Source organism: Tachyglossus aculeatus, chromosome 14, assembly GCF_015852505.1.
Source record: "Tachyglossus aculeatus isolate mTacAcu1 chromosome 14, mTacAcu1.pri, whole genome shotgun sequence".
Taxonomy (NCBI): Eukaryota; Metazoa; Chordata; class Mammalia; order Monotremata; family Tachyglossidae; genus Tachyglossus; species Tachyglossus aculeatus.
This window is the reverse complement of record NC_052079.1, coordinates 72150-89079: the sequence shown is the minus strand read 5'-3', so window position 1 is coordinate 89079 and position 16930 is coordinate 72150. Positions and strand designations below refer to the sequence as shown.

The window sequence follows — 16930 nt, the reverse complement described above, 5'->3', positions numbered from 1 at the left end:
AGACTGAGTAATAATAATAATAATAATAATGGTATTTGTTAAGCGCTTACTATGTGCCAGGCACTGTTCTAAGCGCTCTAAAAGTCTCTGGTTTGATCCTGGGTTTTGGCATGCCATGTCTCCCCCCACCCTGCCAGACTGTGAGTTCGTGAGGGCAGGAATTATCTCTGTCTTTATTACTGTATTGAACTTTCCCAAGCACTTAGTACAGTGCTCTGCACATAGTAAGCCCTCAGGAAATACGATTGAAAGAGTCCGATGGAATGAATGCTTTTCCGCATAGTTTGGGGGTGAGGAGATGGGGACGAAGGGTAGGTGTGGAGCTGAGGGGATAGCGGTGAGGAAGCGATGGGTAGATTTGGGGGGAGTAGGGTAGATTCATTCATTCATTCAATTGTATTTATTGAGCGCTTACTGTGTGCAGAGCACTGTACTAAGCGCTTGGGAAGTACAAGTTGGCAACGTATAGAGACGGTCCCTACCCAACAGTGGGCTCACAGTCTAGAAAGACTGTAGACATTTTAGACTGTGAGCCCACTCTTTTAGACTGTGAGCCCACTGTTGGGTAGGGACTGTCTCTATATGTTGCCAATTTGTACTTCCCAAGCGCTTAGTACAGTGCTCTGCACATAGTAAGCGCTCAATAAATACGATTGATGATGATGATGATGTGGGGGTCAGGGGCTGGTTATCGTCAGCCCCAGGGCCTTGCCTTCTCTCACAGACCCCATTCAGGGGTCAGATAATTGCTCTTCCCCCATTTCAAAGCACCAAGGCACAACTCCTCCAAGAAGCCTTCCCTAGCTAAGCCCTCCTCTCCCCTTCTCCCACTCCCTTCTGCGCCGCTCTTACTTGCTCCTTCCCATTCATATCCCTTCTGTCTCCACAGCACATGTGTATATATCTGTAACTTATCTATCTATTTATATTAATGTCTGTCTCCCCCTCTAGACTGAGAGCTCATTGTGGGCAGGAGTGTGTCGCTATAGTGTACTCTCCCAGGCGCTTAGTACAGTGCTTTGCACACAGTTAGTGCTGTATAATAATAATAATAATAATGGCATTTGTTAAGCGCTTACTATGTGCAAAGCACTGTTCTAAGCGCTGGGGGGGGTACAGTGTGATCAAGTTGTCCCACGTGGGGCTCACATGTTTGAATGAATATGCTTGAATGAATGAAGGGTGGGCCTGGCCAGAGGGGGAGGAAGGTGGTGGTTGAGTAGGTGTTTGCGGGCTGGGCTGGGAACAGGCAATGGAGGTGAGTGGGGATGGATGGAGTGGGTGTGGGGGGCTGAGCCGGCCCGTGGTGGGGAGGGAGGTGGGTGGTCACCGGAGCAGGGCGAGAGGGTGGGGAAATGACTGAAGAGAAGGGGTAAAAGGGAAGGGGTGGGAAGGTGATGGGTGAGGTGGTGGAAGGATGTCTTTGCTCCCCAAAACAGGCCCATTATTTTTTCCCGACAGTATTTTTGCTCATGGAGACTCTGAGCAAGGAGAGAGCTGGCTGGGAGGAAGCCATATCCTGCCTGCTTGGGGAGTGAGAATAGCAAAGAATGGCACAGAGGGGCCTGAGGAGCGAGGATTCCCCCAGTGATGGCCAGTCTTTCTCACCCGGAGTTCTGGCCAGGCCAGTGGGAGACTGATTTCGTTCAATGAAGTTAGTCCATCAGATGCCTTATAGCCTCTCTTTTAGGTAGGCCAAGCCAGAGGGCCCTAAATTTAGTTTAATAATTTACCTTCACTGAGGCCCTTCACTCTGACATAACTTATTTAAATGATATATTTTAAAGTAAACACTTGAATTCCAACAATGTGTTATTCATTCAGGAGTAGAGACCTTTTTAAGCCCTGAAGGTATGGGTAGCGCATCCCAGGCCTTCTCCCCCCTTCTCTCCCTCCATTCCCCTCCCCTCCCCCCAACAGCTGGTTAAGATGCACAACTAACTACAGTAGGAATTAACCTTCCCAATCCCCTCACATATTATTGATTTTTAACTTGGGCTTGAGTCAGCGGGGACAGTCGAGGGGTTCCTTCATGTTTCAGTGCCCAGCTGGAGTCAGGTTTAATGCCCCGTCCTTCCTCTCCCCCTCCCAATCCCCCCTGCCTTACCTCCTTCCCCTCCCCACAGCACCTGTATATATGTTTGTACGTATTTATTACTCTATTTTATTTGTATATATTTATTCTATTTATTTTATTTTGTTACTATGTTTTGTTTTGTTGTCTGTCTCCCCCTTCTAGACTGTGAGCCCGCTGTCGGGTAGGGACCGTCTCTAGATGTTGCCAGCTTGTACTTCGCAAGTGCTTAGTACAGTGCTCTGCACACAGTAAGCGCTCAATAAATATGATTGAATGAATGAATGAATGAGTAGAAAATAAGTAAGGCTGACCGGGCTTCTGTGGAGTTTAGGGGAGGCCTGAAGACGTAGAAGGCCACCTCTAATAATAATTGTGGTAACTGTTATGCGCTTACTATGTGCTAAGCACTGCTGGGGTAGATACAAGGTAATCGGGTTGGACACAGTCCCCATTCCACATGGGGCTCCCCATTTTACAGATGAGGTAACTGAGGCACAGAGAAGTGACATGCCCAAGGTCACACAGCAGACAAGTGGTGGAGCCGGGAGTAGAACCTATCACCTCCTGACTTCCAGGCCTATCAATCATATTTATTGAGCGCTTACTGTGTGCAGAGCACTGTACTAAGCGCTTGGGAAGTACAAGTTGGCAACATATAGAGACAGTCCCTACCCAACAGTGGGCTCACAGTCTATGCTCTATCCACTATCCACTATGCTGCTTCTCTAAAAAAAAACTTGGTTTACTATAGCGCTTTTATTATCAAAGTGCTCTCACATTAATTAGTTCGTTTCAACCCTCGTAACAACCCTGTGAGGTAGGAAGACAAGGCAGGTATTATGATCCCCGTTTTACAGATGGGGAAACTGAGGTACAGAGAAGTTAAATGACTCATCCACGGTCACATGGAAGGATAACAGCACAGCTCGGACTTGAACCCGGGTCCTCTGGCTCCCAGACGGGCGTTCTGCCGCTTCACCACATCAATCAATCAATCAATCGTATTTATTGAGCGCTTACTGTGTGCAGAGCAATGTACTAAGCGCTTGGGAAGTACAAGTTGGCAACATATAGAGACAGTCCCTACCCCACAGTGGGCTCACAGTCTAAAAGGGGAAGACAGAGAACAAAACCAAACATACTAACATCAGTGGTGTGGGGCTAAGGGGGACACAGAAGGAAGAGGGAGTAGGGGAAATGAGGGCTCGCTATTAATTGTTAATGATGCTTATTAACTGACGCCTGTGAAGGCCAGGATAAATAGCAGGTAAACAGATAATTGAAATGTATTGCTGGTGAGGGAATGAGCCGAGAGAACAATAACTTCGGGAAACAAAACTACGATAAATGAATGAGGAAGTCAACAATCTAAGGTAATCCTGTAAAACCTAGGAGCTGGACTCAGTTCCTGGAGGAAGAAGGCCTTAATCAATCAATAATAATAATAATAATGATGGCATTTGTTAAGCGCTTACTATGTGCAGAGCACTGTTCTAAGCGCTGGAAAACGGCTAAATGTGGAGAATGCGGGCGTCGATCCCGCTACCTCTCACATGCTAAGCGAGCGCTTATTTATTGAGCGCTTACTGTGTGCAGAGCACTGTACTAAGTGCTTGGGAAGTACAAGTTGGCAACATATAGAGGCAGTCCCTACCCCACAGTGGGCTCACAGTCTAAAAGGGGGAGACAGAGAACAAAACCAAACATACTAACAAAATAAAATAAATAGAATAGATATGTACAACTAAAATAAATAGAGTAATAAATATGCACAAACATATATACAGGTGCTTAAGCTCCCCCCAACCCCCACAGTCTTGAGGATGGGGGAGGTGGAACCCAGCTGAACTCCATTAGGGTGGGTGGGGGGAACTGGGGCAAATTCATCTGCCCTTGAAAAAAGCAAGGTAGAGCACTGTACTGAGCAGCTGGGAGAGCCCAATACAAAAGAGTAAGGATAGCCAATCCCTGCCCACTAGGAGACTAGGGTGGAAAACAGACATTTAAAGAAATTGCAGATGGACAGGTACATAAGTGCTGTAGTGCTGCAGAAGGGCTGGATATCGAAGTGCTTAAGGGGAACAGACCCAAATGCACAGGGGAAGCAGACGGGAGGGCTTAGTCAGGAAAGGCCTTTTGGAGGAGGGCTTTGAAAATGGGAAAGAGAGGTGGTATGTTGGTTAGGAAGGGGGAGTGAATTCCCAGCCAGAGGGAGGTTGCGGGCGAGGGGTCTATGGCAAGAAAGATGAGATGGAGGTACAGTGAGAAGGGTGGTATTAGAGGAGTGAGGTGTGTCGGAGGTGGTCCAGCGCTTAGAACAGTGCTTTGCACATAATAAGCGCTTAATAAATGCCATTATTATTATTATTAGTAGTAGTAAGAGATCGGCGAGGTGAGGCAGGAAAGGGGGAACCCATCGAGTGCTCTAAAGCCGATGGTGAGGATTTTCCGTTTGATGTGGAGATGGGTGGGCAACTACTTTAAGGTTTTGAAGAGCGGGCTGATGTGGACTGTTTTCTTTAGAAAAAGAATCTGTGCAGCAGATGGATTATGGACTGGAGACTGAATTCAGTTCTGTTTTCTGGAATTGCTAATGTTTGTACAGCTTTTAACTTCATTGTTAAGGTCCAGAAGGTCCTATATACTTAATCTAGATAGTCTGTTAACCTACAGATTCATTCATTCATTCACTCATTCAGTCGTATTTATTGAGCGCTTACTGTGTACAGAGCACTGTACTAAGTGCTTGGGAAGTACGAGTTGGCAACATATAGAGACGGCCCCTACCCAACAGCAGGCTCACAGTCTAGAAGGGGGAGACAGACAACAAAACAAAACATGTTAACAAAATGAAGTAAATAGAATAGTAAATATGTACAAGTAAAACAGCGGGCTCACAGTCTAGAAGGGGGAGACAGACAACGAAACAAAGCATGTTAACAAAATAAAATAAATAGAATAGTAAATATGTACAAGTAAAATAAATAGAGAAATAAATATGTACAAATATATATACAGGTGATGTGGGGAGGGGAAGGAGGTAAGGCGATGGGGAGGGGGAGAGGAAGGAGGGGGCTCAGTCAGATACTTGACCGGGGGGCTGGGGAGGGGAGTGAGTTTTCTTTTGTTTTTTTTAATGGCATTTATTAAGCGCTTACTGTGTGCAAAGCACTGTTCTAAGCGCTGAGAAGGTTACAAGGCGATCAGGTTGTCCCACAGGGGGCTCACAGTCTTCATCCCCATTGTACAGATGAGGGAACTGAGGCCCAGAGAAGTTAAGTGACTTGCCCAAAGTCACACAGCTGACAATTGGTGGAGTCGGGATTCTGGGGATTGGGGTTCTGGGCAGTTCTCATTGATTTGTCTCTGTTTCTATCTTGGGGGATTTCAGGTCATAACTTATGATTACCTTCTGGTTGCTGACTCTTTCTTGAGTAAGTGTGCATTTTGTATGGTGCTCGTTAAGCGCTTAGTGTGTGCCAGGCATTGCAGTAAGCTCTGGAGTAGATACAAACGAAATCATAGTGGACACAGTTCATGTTCCACATGGGACTCACAGTCTTAATCCCCATTTTACAGATGAGGTAAATGAGGCATGGAGAAGTGAAGTGACTTGCCCAAAGTCACTCAGCAGAAAAGTGGTGGAGTCAGGATTAGAACTCGGGTCCACTGACTCCCAGGCATGTTTGATGTTTTCAGTGCCTTTTTGCTATTCATTCATTCAATCGTATTTATTGAGCGCTTACTGTGTGCAGAGCACTGCACTAAGCGCTTGTGCAGTACAAGTTGGCAACATATAGAGACCGTCCCTACCCAACAGTGGGCACACAGTCTAAAAGGGGGAGACAGACAACAAAACAAAATATATTAACAAAATAAGTAGAATAAATATGTACAAATAAAATGAATAAATGGAGTAATAAATACATACAAACATATATACATATATACAGGTACTGTGGGGAGGGGAAGGAGGTAAGAGGGGAAGATGGAGGGGGAGGAAGAAGGGGGCTCAGTCTGGGAAGGCCTCCTGGAGGAGATGAGCTCTCAGTAGGGCTTTGAAGGGAGGAAGAGAGCTAATTGCCTTTTTTTTTAATGGCATTTATTAAGCGCTTACTATGTGCAAAGCACTGTTTTTGCCTCCCAACCCCTCAGAGAGCCTCTCCTTGTGGCAATTAACTCCTTTCAGCTGGAAAGCAGACCATCTGTGGCTTGATCATTCAATCAATAATATTCATTGAGTGATTATTCCATGCAGAAAACTGTACTAAGTGCTTGGGAGAGTACAGTAGAGTTGGTAGACACAATCCTCACCCTAGAACAGCTGACAACACAGCGAGCTTACAAGCTATCTTATTTTACTGCGTCCGGACATCATCTCTGCTGCTTTCTTTCGGTTTCCCAACTTCTGCCCAGCGGGCCGGGGGTCCTGCCGTGGCCCTTTCTCCTTGCCCCATGCGCACGGTTCGCTCAGCCCCGATGTGCCCCCGGCCACTGTGAGACTCTCTTTCGGGGGAGGGATCGGGCTGCGGTCGGAAGTAGCGTCTGATGCTCACGAACGAAGGAGCGAATGTTGGAGGTTATCGGTGTCCCCTGGCTCTGACTATGAGCACAAGATCCGGTCTGCATTTCTGTCATTCAGAAATGAAAAAAAAAATAATAAAGATGGCATTTATTAAGCGCTTACTATGTGCAAAGCACTCTTCTAAGCGCTGGGGGGTTACAAGGTGATCAGGTTGCCCCCCGTGGGGCTCACAGTCTTCATCCCCATTTTACAGATGGAACTGAGGCCCAGAGACGTGTAGTGACTTGCCCAAGGTCACACAGCTGACAAGCGGTGGAGTTGGGATTTGAACCCCTGACCTCTGATTCCAAATCCCGGGCTCTTGCCACTGAACCACACTGCTGCTCTATACTGTACTATACTATACTGTAATATACTATATACTATCCTATTCCCAAGCGCTTAGTACAGTGCTCTACACACTGCAAGCGCTCAGTAAATAAATATGATTGAATCAATGAATGAACAATACAGTCCCCAGAAAAAGTTTCATGGGGTTTGGAAGTCCCCAGGAAAAACTGATGCCTTTGCCTTTCAGAATTACAAATGGTTCTGGGGTGCCCGAATTGGCCCAAACGGGTCATTTTAAAATCGGCCTTTGGCGACATTCACCGTCTTTGCTGATGGATTTTAATTCCCCCCAGTTTCACTTGGGGCTGCAAATTTTCTTGTACTTGGTCTGGTTGGATTTTATTACTTGCCATGAATAGAAGACAGGTGAAGCATGCATGTTTGACTCCTTACATGAAAGGAAAAGGAAATTCATCCATCTAAAAGGGCATTAAAAGGATGTTGTTTTTACTCCAAAGGGGATCAGGTTAAACAATTTGCAGTTAATAGTAGTAATAAGCCATGCCACATGTCCCCCCAGTAGCAGGCCCAAAGAGTACTTAGGAGAGGGTTCCCATTTTGCCTCTAGGAGAGCTGACCCGTTTCTTCCCTTGAAATTCAGTGGTATTTTTTGTTATTTCACAGCATTAGTGACTAATGAACTGTATGTGTGTGGGGGGGGTATGCACACATGTGGTAGAGGGGATTCTGAAACTGTTCATAAGGAAAATTAGAACCTGAAAATTAGAAATTGAAGTAATGTGGCTTAGCGCATAGAGCACGAGCCTAGGAGTCAGAAGGATCTGGGTTCTAATCCCGACTCTGCCACTTGTCTGCTGTGTGAGCTTGGACAGGTCACTTTGCTTCTCTGTGCCTCAGTTACCTCATCTGTAAAATGGAGATTTAGATTGTGGGCCCCTTATGGGACATGGACTGTGTCCAACCTGATTAGCTCATATCATCATCATCAGTCGTATTTATTGAGCGCTTACTGTGTGCAGAGCACTGTACTAAGCGCTTGGGAAGTACAAGTTGGCAACATATAGAGACAGTCGCTACCCAACAGTGGGCTCACAGTCTACCCCAGTACTTACAACAGTGCCTGGCACACAATAAAGCACTTAACAAATACCGTTGGAGAAAAACCAAAAAAGCCACTGCAAGAGCACAGGCTTAAATTGGGGCTGAAAAGTGGGGCCTTGACTGAACGGATCACAATATGATTTTTAAAAGCTTGGGGCAGTAAGTCTTAATGATGTGTTAGAGTTTGTATCCTGTCACTGACTAGTGAAAAACTCTGGTGGCCAGGGAACCGGCTCAGTCCCACACAAAGCTCTTCTCCGGTGAATGTGAGCTGCCTCCCTCCGTGGGAACTTTGAGGCTGGCTAATGCCCAACTTGGGCTAACGAGGTCCGTGGTCCACCTCAGGTTTGCTTAAGTTGCAGCTCTTCAGCCTAATGGATGCCTTTTAAGGAATACTTTCCAACCTGTCTTTGACTGAGCAAAATATTTGAAGAGTAGTTTTTGGATGTCCTTTTTTGCATATTTACCAAGCTCACCAGGAAGAGTTTCTCTGTCGCATTCTTCTAAAATGGGGAATAAGACTGTGAGCCCCACGTGGGACAACCTGATCACCTTGTTTCTGTCCCTGTGCTTAGAACAGTGCTTGGCACATTGTAAGCGCTTAACAAATACCATCATTATTATTGTGTCTCCCTGTAGCTCTGAGTTCTTTTCAGGGGTAAATGATTTCAATTTCAAATGATTTCAAGCCAAAAAATAGTTTTGGTTTTTAAACCTAGAAGGCAGGCCTGAATTGAAGAATGATAGTCTCTTCCTCTTCCCCCCCACCAACCCCAAATTCCGTTATTTACTGAGTGCTTACTGTGTGCAGAGCCCTGTACTGAGCACTGTGGGATTGCAGTAGCGTTAGTAGAAGTGATCTCTGTCCTCAAGGAGCTTACTTTACAGTGACTAAAATACATTTAGACTGTGAGCCCACTGTTGGGTAGGGACTGTCTCTATATGTTGCCAACTTGTACTTCCCAAGTGCTTAGTAGGGTGCTCTGCACACAGTAAGCGCTCAATAAATACGATTGATGATGATGATGATTAGGAGAATTCACTTAGGAGGAAACAATAGAATATAAAGTTACATGCATAAGTGCTTGGGGATGGGGAGGGAGGTGAATCGCTCCTGTTTGTTTTTGGTGAAGGACACATTTTTATGCTACAGAGAAAGGTCTGGGAAGAACCAAACTATGCCTGGGCATATACCTTGCTAGGCACTTCAGCTAAAAGGGCCACTTGAGATGCATTCCTGATCTATTTAAACTTTATTTGTAGAAGCATTATGACTTCTCACTTCTAGTAAAATCTGGCCAAGGGGCTTTGTTGTCCTAATCACAGCAATGCTTCTGATTGAGTGCAGTGCCCCAGCCAGGGAATGCTCAATAAATACTATCACTTCTACTATTACTGCTGCTATGACTGCAGTGCATTGCATTTAGTGTGGCTTTTATTTTTAATGGCACTTGTTGCCAGGTACTTTACTAAGTGCCGGGGAGATGGAAGATAATCAGGCTGAACACAGTCCCAGTCCCACGCCCAAGTTGGAATGGGTCAATCAATCAGTCCTATTTATTGAGCACTTACTGTGTGCAGTGCACTGTGCTAAGTGCTTGGGAGAGTACAATTCATTCATTCAGTCTTATTTATTGAGTGCTTACTGTGTACAAAGCACTGTACTAAGCGTTTGGGAGAGTACAATATAACAAGACAGATTCCCTGCCCACAACGAGACACGTTTATTGCCTACAGAAAGCTTACAGTCTAGAGGGGGAGACAGACATTAGTATAACTAAATGAATTAAGGATGTGAACATAAATGCTTTGAGGCTGAGGGAGGGGGAATAAAGGGTGCAAATCCAAATGCAAGGGCGACACAGAAGGGGGTGGGAGAAGAGGAAATGAGGGCTTAGTCGGGGAAGGCCTCTTGGAGGAGATGTGCTTTTAATAAGGCATTGAAGGTGGGGAGAGTGATTGCCTGTCGGATATAAAGAGGAAGGGGATTCTGATCTCCCTCCATACAGGAGTGGTCTGGGCCCGTTGGATCTTCTAGAAGGAGGTGTTTATGGTGATCAGAAGGGGTTTAGTGCACTCTGCGTTTCCTCCGCCTCTCCCCTCCAAGTGGCTGTGAACTCAGTGGTGGACTGAGTAGCAAACCGAGTTGTTCACCTTTAAGGCTGGTGGAAGGGCAGGACTGGGGGCTCACCTCACCCTGATCAGATGCTATCTGGAAGTTTCTGCTCACAACCCATCCCTGGTGCCGATTTCTCGCAGCCCTTCCTCGGGCCTAGATGCTCCCCTAGGGGATCTGCTCCTCATTCTGTGGCTCTCGAGTACTTTGTGACTCACACAATCCTGCCCCCCTGCCTCCGCCACCCCAGCATTTTGGTCTATAGCCTTCTACTCTGTTGCTTCCCCTATCTGTAATTTATTTTAATGTCTATCTCCCCTGCTGGACTGTAAGCTCCTTGAGGGCTGGAATCATGTCTATCAACTTTATTGTTTTGTTTTTTTCTCCAGGGCTTAGAGCAATGCTCTGAACCCAGTAAATGCTCAGTGTATACTGTTGGTTGATTGATTGATTGATTGATTGATTCATTAGCCCTCTGGAAGCTTCCTCCTGGTACAGCTTCTCCCTTGTGTCCAGTGGTAAACGGAACATTGTCCCACCACCCCCGACTGCAAAGCCAGGCTTTTATGGATCAGGGCTAGGTCCGGCTGATAAATTCAAACACCCCCCCAGATGGGGTGTGGGGTTTCCTCAGGGAACCAGCTCCCACCACCAGTCTTCCATGCTCGAGGGCTTGGATTACGCGGTCTTTATGAGAGACTAGCATGACAGGGTCAGAATGGCTTCCTCGATCGATCGATCCAACCATCCACTCTGCCTCCACCCTCCCTGTTGTGCATTTCGATTCTGTGAAACTCAGACACTCCCTTTGCAGGTGGGAGGAAGAGCAAGGCGGACTTTGAGGGACCAGATGGCGGCATCCGCCCTCTCCCCCTCCCATGCCCCGCCCCCCCTCCAATTTCTGAAAAAGAAAGCAAGTTGTGTTGGTAGAGTGGCATCATTGAAAATTCATGAGCCTTCCTTCCATCAGTGTGGCGCAGAGCCTCGGCATTCTCGGAGAAGCTGATGCATATTTCATGAGCCGCTGTTCTCATTTCAGGTAACAGGACCAGCCGCTTCTGGCACCAGCTTTGATTTATTCCCAAGTCACTGATCCCATAAGAATTCAGATGACCAAACCGACACCAGCGTCCAGTAGAATTTATCTCAGACGTAACATGGTGGTGCACAACTCTTTCTGGAGCCAACATGCCTCGAAACAAGTCAATATTTGTCTTCTTTTCTCTGTTAGATAAGCTCCCAAACACGTTCTTCAGCGGGTTTGACTTCCTCATGAGGCAAAAAGATGCATGAGCTGACTTGTTTATCTTCAAAAGAACTATGTTTTATTGAGGAATTTTTTCCTTTATTTGAAGTATTGGAAACAAAATAGCAAGATGTTTTTCATGGTACATCCTACCTCTCCTGGTGTATGATTTATGTTTGTGGAACAGGTGTAGGCGTGTTCAACCTCCTAATTTCCCGGAAGCACAAGGATTGCCAGTCAGAAGAAACAATCATCCCTCCAGTAGAGGTTTTCCCCATTAACAAATCTCATGGTTCTTTGTGATCCGGGCCCAAATGTGAAAATAGAGCTGAGTTTCATTTGCTTGAGGGTAATACGCTCTGTAATTCTGACTCTTCAAAAAGAAATGAGGGTTGTGAAATGTCACCATGTTTAAACATCTCCATCGCTTACCGGTTTGATTGAAAAGTGTAGCATGCGTGTTGCTCATCACAGATGTGGTTGTGTTCCTTTCCTCCTTGTTTCGATTGTGAGCTCCTGAATGTGTCTCATAATAATAACTGGCTGATGACCGTTAATTTTTAATCTCTTGTTTGGAGGTAAATTGCAGAAAAAGTCCATTCCTGGACTCTTGAATGCAGAGTACCAAGGACAGGGAAGCCACCGATGACACTGAGGGCTTAGAGCCATCGAAGGTGTAGCCAGATTTTGGCCCCTGTGTAAGGTTTAAGGCTTTGCCTCACCTACTTCCCGCTTCCTCCAGCTTACAGAGAAGAGCCTGTTTCTAATTGAGGTTCCCGCGGGATCCATTCAAGATTACGCCCAATGCAAAGACTTGACCTTTTTTACCCATCAATCTGTGCTCTGTGATGTCCATTCTTGGTGAAACCCTAGTGGGAAAGAGCCTGGGGCTGGGAATCAGAGCACACGGGTTCCAATCGTGGCTCTGCCACTTGCCTGCTGTGTGACCAAGTCACTTCATTTATCCGTGCTTCATTTTTTTCAGCTAGTGGATAGAGCACGGGCCTGAGTGACAGAAGGAGATTTGTTCTAATTCCAGCCCTGCCACTTGTCTGCTGTGTAACCATGGGCAAGTCACTTCACTTCTCTGTGCCGCAGTTCCCTCATCTGTAAAATGGAGATTAAGAGTGTGAGCCCTGTGTGGGGCAGGGACTGTGACCAACCCGATGATTTTGTATCTACTCCAGCGTGTAGAACAGTGCCTGACACACAGCAAGTGCTTAACAGATACCAGTTTTTATTATCCTATTTAGACTGTGAGCCTGGTGAGGGACAGGGGCTCGACCTGGTTGTATTTTGTGTACCCCAGTGCTTAGCACATTGTGAGTGCTTAACAAATATCATGAAGGCGATGATGATTATTAATTTCTTTTAGACTGTAAGCCCACTGTTGGGTAGGGACTGTCTCTATATGTTGCCAATTTGTACTTCCCAAGCGCTTAGTACAGTGCCCTGCACATAGTAAGCGCTCAATAAATACGATTGATGATAAATACGATTGATGATGATGATTATTGTGATAGCAATGGTGATGTTGATATTTCCGGAAAGGACCAGAATCCTGGCTCTTGATTCTGTACCCCTGTCACCTCTGTACTTTAGCGTCCCCAGGACTGAGGTTAGTAATGCACTTCTGTTTCCAGGAGTTAAATGAAGAGGCGAGTGGAAAGGCTTCCTTGGATCTGATCTTGCGGAGGAGAAAGGGGTGGTTAAGTTGACTATTCCTGGCTATGCTGGCTTCTTTGGAAATGACCTCCAGAAGTCGGGCAGTGGCTAATAACTCTGTCGTGCGCAGTCTCTTTGTTTTCTTTCTACGGTCAGGGAATCCCACTGGATTTACTCATAGCACTCATTCCCAGGTTCGGTTGCCATCCGAAGGTCCCAAATTTTCCATTTTCCTCTGGAGAAACGGTTACAAGATGAACCCTTGAAGAACCTTCTCCAGAGGACTCTCCTCCGTTGGTTTTAGGTTTATTTTCTGTGGGGTGGGGAGGGTGGAGGGGCATTTGGCTTTTCCATTTGGTTTCTGAGTGGAACACTCAACTGGGTGAATTTCAGATGAAATTGTCAGGGTGAACTTTGCCCGCCACCACCAGTTTCTCTCTCTCTAGGTGACTTTTTCTTCCCAGGAAAAAGAATAAATGATTGAATCTTTGCCAACAAGGATTGTTTTTCTGCAGGAAAGGGGAGGATGGGGAGGAGGGAAGCACGAGCGCGGTTGGTGCAGGAGACTTTGGAGATGAGCGCTCTGTCTTCGTGTTTCTCAGCTCCAAATAGCAGCTTGAAACCTGACAGGCATATGCTGAAATATACATTTTCATTTGCTTTTCAAAGACAGTACTATCGATTAATAAGGAAGGCCCAGGTTTCCTGGCCACATTTTTAAAACCACAAATCCATGGAGACTGGAAAAAAAGTTGTTTACTATTGAAGATGAATGGTAAAATAGTCCCAGTTTAGGTAGCGTCATCCTCTTTCTTTTCAGTATTGGTTTGGGATTGTGGCAGACCTGAGGCCCACATGCTTGATCACCGGAGAGAGCCTGATTTTTTGATGTCATATGCTGGGAGTCTCAAGTGACCGCCTCACAGATTTCCCATAGACCTTGACCAGAGGAGTCGTGTGGAACTCTTTGTGGTTTCAGAACTCGTTCCCGGTGGAAGTATGGAGTTGTAAGATGTTAAAATTTCCCCGTTTCACTGCTGCCAAGGTGGCGGAAGAGGTGTCCTGGGGCAGGTGTGGCCCACTGGCTGATGTTTCCTCCTCAGGATGGTGCGTTGTCAGAAACGGTCATTGTAGCTGACCAGGAGATGCAACTGGGCCCGGGACTATGGAGCCCCGGGTTCAAGGCCCAGCTCTGCTGCTGACCCACTGTTAAGTGACCTGGGTCAAGTCACTTAAACTTTCTGAACCACAGTTTACTCATCTGTAAAACAGGGATAAAAGAATACCTGGTCTTCCTTTCTCTCAGATGGTGAGCCCTGTGACGGACAGGGACTGTGACCAATCTGGCTATTCTATGTCTTCCCCAGCATTTAGTACATTGTCAATTGTTTAATGATGACCAGAATGAGAGAGACACTTTAAGTGTTGGCATCCATGAGTAGTTTTTTACGTAGATTTTGTATTTTTACATAGATTTAAAATTATTGGGTAGCAGCGTGGTCTAGTGGAAAGAGCATAGAGGACTGACAGCCAGGTGACCGGGATTCTAGTCCCAGCTCTGCCACTTATCTGCTGAGTGACCTCAGGCAAGTTCCTTAACTTCTCCCTTCTCAGCCTGCTCAACTGAGAAGTGGGGACTCAGTACCTGACCTCCCTCCCTCTTAGACCCTGAGCCCCATGTGATTAGCACAGATCTATCCCATCATCATCATCATCAATCGTATTTATTGAGTGCTTACTATGTGCAGAGCACTGTACTAAGCGCTTGGGAAGTACAAATTGGCAACATATAGAGACAGTCCCTACCCAACAGTGGGCTCACAGTCTAAAAGGGGGAGACAGAGAACATACTAACAAAATAAAATAAATAGAATAGATATGTACAAATAAAATAAATAAATAAATAGAGTAATAAATATGTACAAACATATATACATATATACAGGTGCTGTGGGGAAGGGAAGGAGGTAATATGGGGGGATGGAGAGGGGGACGAGGGGGAGAGGAAGGGGCTCAGTCTGGGAAGGCCTCCTGGAGGAGCTGAGCTCTCAGCAGGGCCTTGAAGGGAGGAAGAGAGCTAGCTTGGCAGATGGGCAGAGTTTAGCACATCAGTTTACAAAGTCCGTTATTATCATTATTGGCAAACATTCAGATGTTCAACAGAAGAGGGACAACGGGATTCTAGGCTTTGGTAGGAGGAAGAGTGGAATATTACAGAATGGTTATTCTTTCACACAATTTACATGGTGGGAAATCAAGGTCTGTGTGGGTTCGGTGGCTGGCCTGAAGTCCCACAGGTGATCAATCAGTCCATTGTATGTATTGAGCACTTACTGTATGTAGAGCACTGTACTGAGCACTTAGAGTACAACAGAACAGTGTTGGTAGACACATTTGCTGCCCACCACGAATTTACATAATAATAATAATACTTGTGCTATTTGTTAATCGCTTACTATGTGCCGGACACTGTACAAGGCACTGGGCTGAATACAAATAAATGAGGTTAGACACGGTCTCTGTCCCGCAGAGATTTAATCCGCATTTTGCAGATGAGGTAACTGAGGCACAGAGGAGTGAAGTGACTTGTCCTAGGTCACCCAACAGACAAGTGGCAGAGCTGGGATTAGAACCCAGGTCGTTCCGACTCCCAGGCTCTTGCTTTATCCACTAGGTTATGCTGCCATATGCTGATGAGGATGGCGGTGTCCCCTGTCCTATGCTTTTCTTCTAGCCAGTGGCCTCTGCCTTTCTCTTTCCCAACAGTCCAATTAGAATTTGATGTAATTCTCCATTTGCTTTTAGACTCCCCAGACGAGAATGAGGACTCGGGAGGGAGCTTTGGGAAAGACTCGACTCGATGGTTCTAAAACGGAAAGCAGCGTTTCGGCACGAGGAAACTTCCCCGGGCCGCTCCAGGGATCCATCCCCACCTCCCGTCGACCATGCCTCATGTCCCCCACTTCATCCCATAGGAATTTTTTTTATGGTATTTCTTAAGAGCTTACTGTGTATCAAACACTGTTCCAAGAGTGGAGTAGATACAAGTTAATTAGGTTGGACAAAGTTCCTGTCCCTCCTCGGGCTCACAGTGTAAGGTAGGGGCAGGACAGGAGAACTGAGGCACAGAGAAGTGAAGTGACTTGCCAAAGGTCTCATAGCAAGCAGTTGGCAGAGCCAGGATTAGAACCCTGTTCCTTTGCCTTCCAGTCCTGTACTTTTTCCACCATGCCATGTTGCTTCTCTGAAGTCTGTCTCCAACCTGGCTAGGTCCAAAGCTGATACTGTGGCAGAGAGCAAAGGAAGGAGTGAAATGAAGGGGAATGAATCTGTAGGGTCAGGTTCGCCACACATTAACAGCGAGCGTCGCTTTTTTGGACACCCCCATAAATAACCCTGGTAAGAGTAATTCCCAGCCGGTCATATTTTGAGGACTCCCGTGGGAACTCCCTGTCTGCAGGGAATGCAAAATCCTCTACTTAGGCACTGTTTACACTCCAGTCAGGAAACGGATCTGGGACGGGCAGATCAGGGTCATGTTGTGAAAAGTGAGTTTTGTGCAATTGCAGATTCACCGTGGTAGTCATTATCCCACAATTTGGTGAACTGGGTGCCACCGTATTAAAAACATCCAAGTCTCCGGGATCCCAGTGAGCTGACGGATGGACGGACGGACGGGTGTCCCCTTGCAGCTTGTTCTGCCCAGGCTGGCAGTGAAACCCAAGCCTGGTTCTCAAATCCCAGTCAAAATGGGGTTTTTCGGTTCTGCGCAACCTGGGGTCTCTCTCCTGTGTTGTGAATTCTTGACTGAATTTTTTTCTCCTGAGCTGATTGAGGAAGACAATTCTC

General features: G+C 46.3%; 1 protein-coding gene and 1 long non-coding RNA gene across 2 annotated transcripts in view; both read left to right on the top strand.

The window, feature by feature from the left end:
- MNAT1 (MNAT1 component of CDK activating kinase) overlaps nucleotides 1-16930 on the top strand; it is a 76935-nt gene that overhangs the window by 3874 nt on the left and 56131 nt on the right. The window lies entirely within an intron of this gene.
- LOC119937208 lies at nucleotides 1483-11887 on the top strand. Its single transcript, XR_005453946.1, has 2 exons — nucleotides 1483-1690; nucleotides 11210-11887. It is a non-coding gene; the product is annotated as an uncharacterized LOC119937208 (long non-coding RNA).